This window comes from Pteropus vampyrus, unplaced genomic scaffold (genome assembly GCF_000151845.1).
Source record: "Pteropus vampyrus isolate Shadow unplaced genomic scaffold, Pvam_2.0 Scaffold152, whole genome shotgun sequence".
In the NCBI taxonomy this organism is placed as follows: domain Eukaryota; kingdom Metazoa; phylum Chordata; class Mammalia; order Chiroptera; family Pteropodidae; genus Pteropus; species Pteropus vampyrus.
Window position 1 is genome coordinate 1,697,228 of NW_011888933.1, and position 11,250 is coordinate 1,708,477.

Genomic DNA, 11,250 nt, shown 5'->3' on the forward strand with positions numbered 1-11,250 from the left:
TTTTTATAAATTCTTTGTATTAATTATAAATACCTGTATAACCCAACCACTACTACAAAAAAAGGCAGTCCAGCAAAGAGGAAACTTTTTAATGTTATTTTATAAAGTTATATAAAGTTTACACCTGATTTGGTTATTGCGCTGAACTCGAGAAACTGCTTTAAATTCGATCTTTATATTTTACGATTTATTTCAGTGTTTGTGATTACCAGTACACTTGAATGTTCTTTTTAATGTTATTTTAAAATGTATAACTTGTGCTATGAGATACTACCCTCAAAATATTTTATAGAATTGAATCAAAAAATATTGATTTATAGAAACGTATTGCATGATTTATGACAGACATCCTAGAATGTGACTAATTCTATAGCATCTTTCAATAAGAAAGCCTTAGTGCTTTCTCAAATCCAAATTATTATTTTCTAAGTATTAGCAAAATATATATGCTTTATTTCCTTCATGGCTCTGAAATAAGCCTTCACGTACCTGGTCACCAAGATATAAAGTATTGCTTAGCAAAGCAGCAATCATGACGATGCATTATTTTAGTTAACATTTTATCCCATCTCTTCCTATTCTTTCTTTCCAACACCCACCTGATACTATGTTTACTGATTTTTGCACCTTAAGCCTTTTAAAGAAGTGATTCTATACAAATTTCTACATATGAAATTCTACAAAATAGATTTTTGGAGCTAAATTTTTTCCAAGGGAAAAAGGATAATATACCTCCTACATACAGTTACTTTTAGAAAAGCACTTTTTTCACTAAAGAGTGAAACTGTCCTCAAAGTTTAAGTTCTGCTTCATAAACTAGCTTAATGCTGAAAATACAAGGACGCAGAAAAGTTATGTCAAGTTAGGTAATTACAGTCCACTATAATATTTACTCAATGAAACTTGAGAGACTATGTAAAAATCACTATTCAAATGGAAATGAATGTCCAAGTGTTTTTTTAAAAAGTTTATGAAATCAACATTATTTTCAGTTGTTTTGAACTAAATTCGAAATGCTACTCTTGGTGAATTATTTATAAATTAGAAATGGAAGAGTGAAAATTCAGTTTACCTGATGTGAGACAGCACACGTTATAGTAGCAGTCCTAAGGCAGGAATTCGGATTTTAGCTTTGACTTCACAGATAGAGAATTAGACATGTTAAGAGATTTGTAAGGAATTTACAAGGCTGTTCAGGGCTATACCACATAGCCTCCAACATTATAAAAAGTGAAGAATTCTTTGTCTATTTGACAATGGAACTTGCATGGACTATTAAGCAATATGTTAATCATTTTAATTATGTTTTGCTTACTAGAAAAAGCCCAAGTATTCAAGTCACCAAGGATATACTGGGATTATATTTAAAAATTAGCCATGGTTAATCTAGAGCGCTGATAAATGATGTACAGACAGCAGCAAAGACTTTATGTACAGTTTTGATAAAAGGCTCACTTCAAGTTTATGTATCTTTATCTTTAAACCTGAGAGAATCAGCATCAAGTCAAACCTCTCAGGCAGATGTACTGTTTTTTTACCAGCCAGGTGGTAATTTCTGGTAAGGTCATTTTGATTAATACAGTCTCATGCTATTTCTCATGTCTCAGAGGCAGGAACTATCAGCAAAGCATCGGAGTTAATAAAATCAAAGGAGAAAAACTTTTTAAGCTAAGGAAAAATGAACCTAATTTCCTTGGCTTTTAAAAAATAAGTCTGTAATTTCAGTTGTAATTGTCTAAAGCATGTATGTCCGCCTCCTTAAATCTGTGCAACTATAAAGGGGCACGGTTTTCAATCTTGCCTTTCAAATTTGTGACCCTGCAAGAGGGAATCATTCATTAAACAAATTTTTCTGTGCCTATTACATAATGTGTTCTGCTAAAAACTATGGGGACTAAAAAAAGCAGACAAGAACTATTTCTCAATGAACTTACAAGCTATTAAGAGATAAAATATGTATTACATATAAAAAAGCTGGGAAGTATAAACTAATCCTTACAACCAGTTTACATATACATTCCCTCTAAACATGCACTAACAGTGATTTAAAACCAACCATAAATTATTTTGAAATGATAGGAAGATAATGAATTGTGAAAAAAAAAATGAAAGCAGGAGTCAGCCATTGATGGTCATCTTTATACTAATGTAGACCTGAGTAATAAGATAATGGAATCAATGTATTTTTTCAAGACCATGGCTAGAATACTTCCTCCAAGTGAACTTTTATAAACCTAGAGTTTAGGAACAAAAATTCTAGTAATCACAAATAAAGCTAGGACCTTGAAAACATTCTTCACAAAGAGACAATGATATAAGAGTGATGAGGACTATGCTTTTATTGTTATTTCTTGCCTAGGGAAAAGGCTCTACCAGCCAAGTCAATTATTTAAATTCTCTAGGCTCAGTTTAGTCATCTGTAAAAAACAAAGGAGTTACTACTCCCTTCATGGTAAAAGTTTGTAAAGTGTGAATTCCCCATACAGTAGTTTATGAGTAATACACTACACCTACACAAACATCATAATAAATTCTCTTAGAACAAATAATTTTCAAAATATAGTACTTTAAATTAAAATGTTTCAGTTAAAGTTATCTCTTGTTTTTTTATCTTTGCTTCCTTCCTTTCACCAGTTACTTCAAATAAGGGATCTGGACACATAAAGAGAAGACCAGAGGAGGAGGGGTAAAACTCCAAAGATGCATTAGTGGCTTCAGTTATTTTTCATTAAATAATGGTGTCTTATTTGCCTGGACTTTCAGAAATACTAAGAAAATGTCTATAATAATTAAATAAGAAGTTATGATGTCCAATATAGGACAACAAAAGCACAAGCAACAGAAAAAAAACTATACGAACATCATCGACATTAAAAACTTGTGCTTGAAAGGGCACCATCAGGAAAGTAAAGACAATCCACAGAATGAAAAAAAAAATTGTTGTAAATTATAGATCTTGTATTTAGGATAAAAACTACAACTCAATAATAGAAAGATATATAACTCAATTTAAAAATGGGCAAAGATAACATTTTTCAAAGAATATATACAAATGGTCAATAAGTCATAAAAAGATGCTACACATCATTTATTCAGTAGGAAAATGCAAATAAAAACCACAATGAGATACTACCTCTCACCCACTAAAATGGCTATAATAAAAAATAAAAACAAGTGTCGGTGAGGATTTAGAGAAATCAGAACCCTCATACATTGCTGGTAAGAATGTAAAAAGGTACAGTAGCTTTGGCAAACAGTCTGGCAGTTCCTTAAATGGTTAAACATAGTTATATATTTCAGCAAATCCACTCCTAAGCATATACCCAAGAGAAATGAAAATGTGCAATGAATGAATATTCATGGTAGCATTATTCACAATAGCCAAAAAGTCCAAATGTTCACGAATTCATTGATAAAATGTATATCCATAAAATGGAATATTAATTACCAAAACAGAATCAAATACTGATACATACTACGACATGAATAAACACTGAAAGCAAGATGCTAAATAAAGCTTATCATAATGAAAAACATATTGTATAAATCTATTTACATGCAATGTCCAGAACAGGTAAATGTACAGAGACAAGAGAATAGATTTAGTGGTTACTTTGCGCTGCAGGTATGGAGAGGTTGAGTGGTGATGGCTACTGCAAAGTTTCTTTTGGGGTAATGAAAATGTCCTAAAACTGTGGTGATAGATGCGCAACTTTATAAACATGCTAAAAACCAATAAATTGTACACTTGAATTTGGTAGATTGTATGGTATGTGACTATCTCAATAAAGCTGTTAAAAAAATGATCTGATGTCCAATTTTTAAACTGCAATATAATCTTACCATGAAGGAGAGGATTACGAGTCAGAAAATCTAAATTTTAGCCCAATTTAACATGTCATTCCTGTTTATATTGCTCCTTTTCTTACATGAAATTTAAAGTTTTCTGCTTCACACTCGAGTTCCTCATAATATGGATTTATAATTAATATACTTTCTTCACCAATTTGTGAGCACATTAGATTCATTTTATTTCCGTGTCTTCAATTTTGTAGTCCACCTCACTGCCTAGAATACACACTCTTTTATCTCTACTTATCCAAGTTCTTCAGTATTCAATTTAAATTCTTTCAATTTAAATTCTCACAAAACTTTCCTCGCTTAACTGCCTCTTTTAAGCTCCAACAGCCCTTCTGCCATATATAAATCATTCTGTCTTACACTAGTTTTATCATCTCCTCTTTAAGTTCCTTGAGAGTGAGAGCCATGTACTTAGGCTTTATTGTTTATAGCAACTAGAATAATGCTTCACTTAATATCTATAAAAATTCCTAACTGAATAAATTTTCTTGTGGTTATTTCACCAACTACAAAAAAGAAGATGGTTAATAAATGTTCATTGAATAGATTGTTAAATGGCAGTAAGTAAAACCAAGGTATTACTATTACTGGTCAGAGCAAACAATAAAGCTGCTACTGACAATTTTTAAGAAAATAATATCCCTTTAAGAATACAAATAGTTTAGAACAAGAAATAATTTTTACTTCAGTGATGAAAAGCAAGATGATTTCTGAGTTTGCTACTGCCAATCACTTACATGAACAGGGATAACAACCCACAAAAATAATGGTCATTAAGCTTTGGATAAACTATAAACATTTTTAGTTAGACCTATACTGTCAAATAATTATAACCAGAAACTCGCATGCACGTAACAAGCTCATTAGGAATACACTTAAAATTAAAGAAAAAAACCCTTAGTTTCAGAGAAGATTCACTAATCTTTGAGAATGGCATTTTCTACTACTATTGGTTTACGTCAACTTTCAGGCCCACTCTCCACTCCTACCAAAGTCATTACTTAGCTATTTTAACTTCTTAATTCTCTTTTCTCCAACAAAATGTCAGTCTTTTTTTCTCTCCTCTTGGGAAAAAAATACATCAATCCTTCAGACCTCTTACACTCCAAATCTTTGCCCCTTGTTAGATTCTTCAGAGATCCTAGGTTAATCCGGCAGCAGGAAGAAAACTGTATGTACTTTTTATCTTCGTTTTGACAGTCCATCTCATTTATGATAAATTCCTTTATTACCTTACCTGAAACCTGAGAATAAGAAACTCAGGCATTTAAAAGTTTTTCAGGAGTATTACTATTTTTTTTTTCTTTTGAAGTTGAAATTCGTGTAGCTAGCCTCAGTAATTGATTAAATATATAAAGGTAATTTTTCATCACTGGAGATGTAAAATACTGTCTTCTACTTCTACTCTATTGGGATAAACATCAGAATATAAATGATTAATCTTCCTTTCCTTTCTTTTAAAAGACAGGTGAGCAAAACTCTGGCAGAGCTAAGAATGAAAAACAAAACAAACAGGATACGAGACAAGAGTGTGTATGTTAAGGGGAGAGAAGCATTCTGAATGAGATAAACAAATGGCTATTTTATCCAAGTTTCAAGGATGTCTTAAAAACCTACAGTTACAGATATGATAGTGTAGAATGAGTTTAAAAATCATACTTTCTTCTTACAACTTCACAAAGTTGAGTAGGTCTAACCTCTTATGACAGCTGAGTTAGCATATGTATTAAATGGCAGAGGAAAACAGTCATCTTCACATGATCAGTTTGTTACTTTAGCTCACGATTTTTACCTCCACTCTAAAAGGCAATTCACTGATTGCATAATGTGAGAATCATTTAATTCCTTGGCAGCCCAAAGATATGTTACAGAAGGAAAATGTTCTGCCTTTCCTTCAGATTTCAATTACCTATCTCTCTACCCAAATTTGTAAAAAGTGCTTTGTAAACATTTGTCATGGAGCAAGTAAAAACAGACATATTAATATTTTATAAAAACACTAATGAATCCTCAAAATAAGGTAATGTTGTTAACATTAAAAACTTTAGGATGTGTAACTGTCAAATTGAGCATATAAAGAATGAAATACACCAAGACAGCTTCAATTAATGATTTGTTTTTTTTGAAAGATAAGGGGTTTATTTGTGCCCCTGCTGCTGGATGATTAGTTATCATTTTCTTTCTAAGTTTAATCAATGTAAAAGTTTATAGCACGTGTATTTTAAAGATAAATACACTAACAGCACGCATATTTAAAATGTACTATGGTTAAATGCTGCTTAGAAGAGCCAAAAAAAGAAAAAGAAAGAAAAGAAAAAGAGAAGTAATGAAACTTACTTTGTGTTCTAGTTGAAGTAAGTATTACTTGATCCAACTTGTTGACCAAGGACTTCCACAGGGGGGTAGAATGGGGGGGTGGGGTGGAGATCATCTAAGCAGTTGTCTCAGTACACAAGCATATAGGTGAAACTCATTATTTAGGTATCAAATATAAAACACCGATAATTACACTAAAAATATTAGAAAACCAGCAAAGAATAAGTTAATGAGTATGTAAAAAATAAACACGAGAGAAAAGCTAGTACACTAGTCAGCATTACTAGGTTTTACTATTCCATGAGAATAGTCTGCTAAAAAAAGGACTGGACTACATGAGATGTTCTTTCTCATTTAGAGAAGAACTATAGAGACTTTTTTTTGGATGAAACAATAATAGAAGGCAGTAGCAGCAGTTTGTTGAAGACGATAAGAACCTCAACAAGAGAGAGTTAAATTCACCTTCATAGTTAACTCTTACACAGTTTACTTGTCTTTTCGTGCACTAAAGCTAAAAAGGTAATGAGGCAGTTCAAATGATAACTTCCTGTCATGAAGTTTCTCTTGCCATTTCTCATTCAAGTGAAATACCTTTCATTTAAAGAAATAAAGGTACAATGACAGATTCCCTTAGTTTAAAAGGTCATATGATATCCTAAAAATAAAATCAGCTCACTAACTGGTTAATAAATAGTTACATCCATAAGATGAAATACACACACATAAAAAAAAAAAAAAAACTCTTTAAGTACTGAACCAACTGTCCAGCAATATTGTTAAAAAAAAAAAGCAAGATATACAATAGTGTATATAGTATATTATCATTTGTATAACAAGGGGGAACTAATACATATTTGCTTGTGTATGGAGAGAATACCTCTGAAAGGACAAATAAATTAGTAACACCTGGGTGACTGGGGTGGGCGTAAAGGTGACACACACACAGAAGATATTTTCTATATTTTATGTTTTAACTATCTGAATGAATTACTTATTAAAAATAAAACTGTAAATATAAAACTATAATATTCTTCTTTTCCATTATTTCACCAAGTATGATCTCTTTTTCCTTTGATTGCTTTCTTATGACATATATTCTGCCTTATGAGTCATCGAGTCCCCAAAAGTTCCTTTAGAGTAGAGATGAGACAGTGTAATTCATCTTTGGATTTGCTGCAGCTTTTGCTCCAGTGTATTAAACACAATAATAAGGATGAATAACTTTTAAATAGGAGACATTTGTTGAACACTTATACAATGCCTGGCATTTAACATGTATTACTTTATTTAAACAGTTTATATGTATCACTTAATCCCCATATTTCTATGAGGTGGATACTGTACATTTATGACCAAGAAAATTTATGAAGAAACTTGCCTAATGTCCACAGCCAGGAAGTTAAAATAAAGCTTAAAAATGAATATCTATCACTGAGTCCCTAAGGAGGTACTTTATAATTATCTCCTAACCCTATAAAGTAAGTGGTATTATTTTAATTTAACAGAAAAGGAAACTGAGGTGAGAAAGATTAAGAAACTTCCCTTAAGTCACAATATTTCTTGGAGGTAGCCATATGACAGTAGTGGCAACAGTGATTCCAAACCTAATGGCTCTTTCCACTAACTACTTTCTGTCATAGTAAATGCTAACTAAATATTCGAATTACTGCAATGGTGGTCTCAAGTGATACTGCAGGGGAAATGAGTTCACACATGAATAAGAAAAAAAAATCTTCCTTGCATTTTTTTCCCATTCCCTATCATATCTTTATATTCAGATTTGAGTTCTAACTATTCAACAAAGCCAACACTTGAAGTTACACTGTGTACATCAAGAAAGATATGCTTACAAGATTGTATCACAGGCTGCTATAAACAAGTGTATATAAGCATACCTAATAAGGTACTTATGGAATAAATGAAATTATAAATTTCAGTGATACATTATAAGTATTATGTTACAAGAAAATTTTTTCTACTGTGGAAAAAGAGGGAAAAAAATTTTAATTGAGTGAAGTAGGGGATACATTCTTGGTTTTACTAAAACTATATTATACTCCAAAAAAACAAACTCAATGTCTTAGAATGAGGCAAAATAAAGCTACTCCTCTATGAAGAAAGAAAATTTGTATTAATCAGATCTAATCAAGAACATAAATTTCAGAAAGTAGAAAAAGGTGCCATTTTATGAATCAGGTCTCTAAGTTTCCTTAGGCTCTTAAGTGAAAAAAAAATTCAAAAGGGGTAACACTAGAGTTTTAAATCCCATAAGTGCCTTTTAACATCAGTCAATTTGTGTCAAAGATTTATTTACTTTCTGACTACATGTGTCCATCAAAAAAGAAAAAAAGAAAAAAAAGTTCAAGCAGATTTGACTGTGGTTTTTAATGATCCCTGAAAGGGTGAAGAAGCATAATTTAGTACCATGCTCCAAGTGAATATTCAAATATTAATGAAAAGTTTGAAAAGTTTCACTTGGAACTGCTAACAATTAGATTATAAATCTATACATAAAATAAAAAACTTAAAGCTCTTTCAGATAAGAATCCACCAGCACACTTTTTTTAATTTCATGAAGCGATCGTCCTATATTCTCTGTAAGGGAAAAAAATTTACTCAATTGGCTTGCAGAAAATCCCTCTTAAGGAAAAGTAGTAATTAATAGCATCATCAATATTATAATTTCCTCAGTGTCTGGAAATAAAATCATCTTCCAAATCCTTCCAACTCTTTACTGTATCTTCTTAAGTTTTTCATCGATGACAAGTTGTTAGTTTTTTTTTTTTTTTTTTTTTTAATAAAGATTTGCAATACGGCAAAGTAGGTTTTGGAAAAGTGACTTGGATACAGAAAAATCAGAAGACAGTGCTTCTATTACCAATCAATATTTATTTCTAACAGGAAACCTCGTATGTGTTAATCACAATTCTATCATACCATGACAGATTAAGTATTTTGGGGGAAAAATACTGTTCATCTCTCGCATCACCTAGAAATAACCATTTTGTCTTTACTTTTAAATCAGGAATTGAGCAGTGAGTGAGTGTAAAAGATTTTCAACAGCTGGTAACCAAAAGTATCTTTTATACTAAACCTTTAGAAGGCAGAACTGTTGCAAGCTAAAGCCAGAATGAAATTGTAACTTAAGAAGGTATGACAAACTTAAATAGGTCACATTCCAGGTCCTTTAAAAATTATCTTTGAATCTTTAATGTGTCAATGACTTTTCTGCTGTGGCTTTTCCCATCAGGCAATGAAAAAAAATAAGCCTTGGGCTTAAATTATTCTCAGTCTCAGGCTGGGGTTACCTACTGCATACCAGACAAATAATGGATACTTTTAAACGCCTATTTTTAGAATTAGTATTAATCAATATATGTTAAGTTTAGATAGAAATATGTGGGAAATAAACATGATGGTAGAGGTGGGTTGGAGAGATCCAGAGGACCCAAACGGTGTTAGCATCGTTGGCAAAAAAAAAAAAAAAAAAAAAAGAAAAGAAAAAGAAAAAAAGGAAAAAGAAAAAAAAGTGACATAAAGCACAAGTACATCGGCTAATATTCGTTTCAACGAAGTGTTTCAGTATGATAGATCTCAAGTGATTACCTTATTGAAAAGGGTTAAAACCGAAACTGTTTTCAAACACCAGCTTCCCTTTTACAAGATCCCCAGTTTTTTAAAGTTATTACAAATGTTTTTCTTAGCACCCCCATCCTCCTCAAAAGAATGCATTTCCATGACTACTGGCGGGGAAAAAAAAGAGGGTGAGGGAAAGAATCAAAATCATCAAAAAATGCACAAGCCCTCATCATCTCAACTAAGCAGAAAAGAGGAGAAAACAGTGTTTCCCCAGTGGGGTGGGAGCAGGGGGAAAAGGGATGAACAAAATACAGCACGAGAAGAAACCTTTGGTTTCGAACTTTATTGCACAAAGAGAGAGCGGAGAAGTGTAGGTCAGCCGTTGCCGCGCTTCTCCTCGCGAAGCGGGCACGGCAGACACGGAGGCTACCGGGAAGGCAGGCACCTTCACCTCCTCTGCCCTCAACTGTCGCCTTCTTCCTCCTCCACCCCCCGCGGGCACCCGGGAGGCGCTGCCCAAGCAGACCGCCGGGCCGGGGGCGAGGCGGGCGGCGGGGGCTGTACCAGCGGCGCGGGGAGCAGCAGCGCCAAAACGGACCGGGCCGAGCGGGCGGCCTCCCCCGGGGCGGCTCCCGGCTCCCGGCTCCGCGCCCGGCCCGGCGGCGGCGGGAACGCGGGCGCCAGCTCACCGCGGCTGGCCGCCCGCACACACCCCCGGTCGCTGGCTCCCACCCCGCCCGCTGCCCGCCGCCCCCCGCCATGAGCGCCGCCGCTGGCTGCAGGCAGAGTCGCTGCCGCCCCGGCAGCCGCTGGCTCCAGTCCGCCGCCATTATTCTTTGTTCGCTGCGAGCGGCGGCGATGTTGTGGGGCTCGGGCGGAGGCTCCATCTTTACCGCGGCCCCTCCTGCGAGGGGAAGGCCCCGAGCGCGGGTGTCCGGCGCCTCCCCGTCCCCCCTCCGTCCCCCCGGCTCTCTCTGGCTCCTGCCTCCTCCTCCTGCTCCTCTTACCGGTGGTACAAGCTCCTCCGTCACTGCTTTCGTTCGCGGCCCGGATCTCGCTGGAGTTTTATTCTCTCCCCCACGTAACACACCGCGTCAAACTACACCTCCGCCGCGTCACTCACCAACACTCCGCTTCTCCCAGCCGCCCGGGCCACAGGCAGCAGCAGCCGCCGCCGACTGAGGAGCCGCAGCCAGGGAGCCAGCCAGCGCCGCCCAGTGCCGAGTGCGCAGCGGCCGCGCACGGAAACAGCCGAGCTCGGCCCGGAGGAGCTCGAGCGGCCCCGCCCTCGCGCTGGAGGCGGAACTTGCCGAAGGCCTTCGGGCTTCTTCGTCCGAGGCAAAGGGGTTCCGCCGGGAGTAGGAAGGCGAAGGTGGGCTGGGACCCGCAGGGGGAGGAGTGGTCTAAGCCCCAGCGCGGCGTTTCGACCGATAAAACCGGGTGGCGGAAATTTGAAAGAGGAAGTGGGGTTTATGTGCGGCAGGGTGGGGAATT

The 11,250-nt window shown here is 35.8% G+C and overlaps 1 protein-coding gene across 10 annotated transcripts in view; it reads right to left on the bottom strand.

Annotated features, from left to right (window-relative positions):
• CREB1 (cAMP responsive element binding protein 1) overlaps positions 1 to 11,001 on the bottom strand; it is a 57,658-nt gene extending 46,657 nt beyond the window's left edge. For 2 of the 10 annotated variants that reach the window (XR_896432.2, XM_023536293.1), the window contains exon 1: positions 10,764 to 11,001. The gene's annotated coding sequence lies outside the window, so the exon portion shown is untranslated. The remainder of the gene's footprint in view (positions 1 to 10,763) is intronic. The other 8 variants (XM_023536292.1, XM_011369657.2, XR_896433.2 and 5 more) reach the window with 7 other exon arrangements.
• Between the last annotated feature and the right edge of the window lie 249 nt (positions 11,002 to 11,250).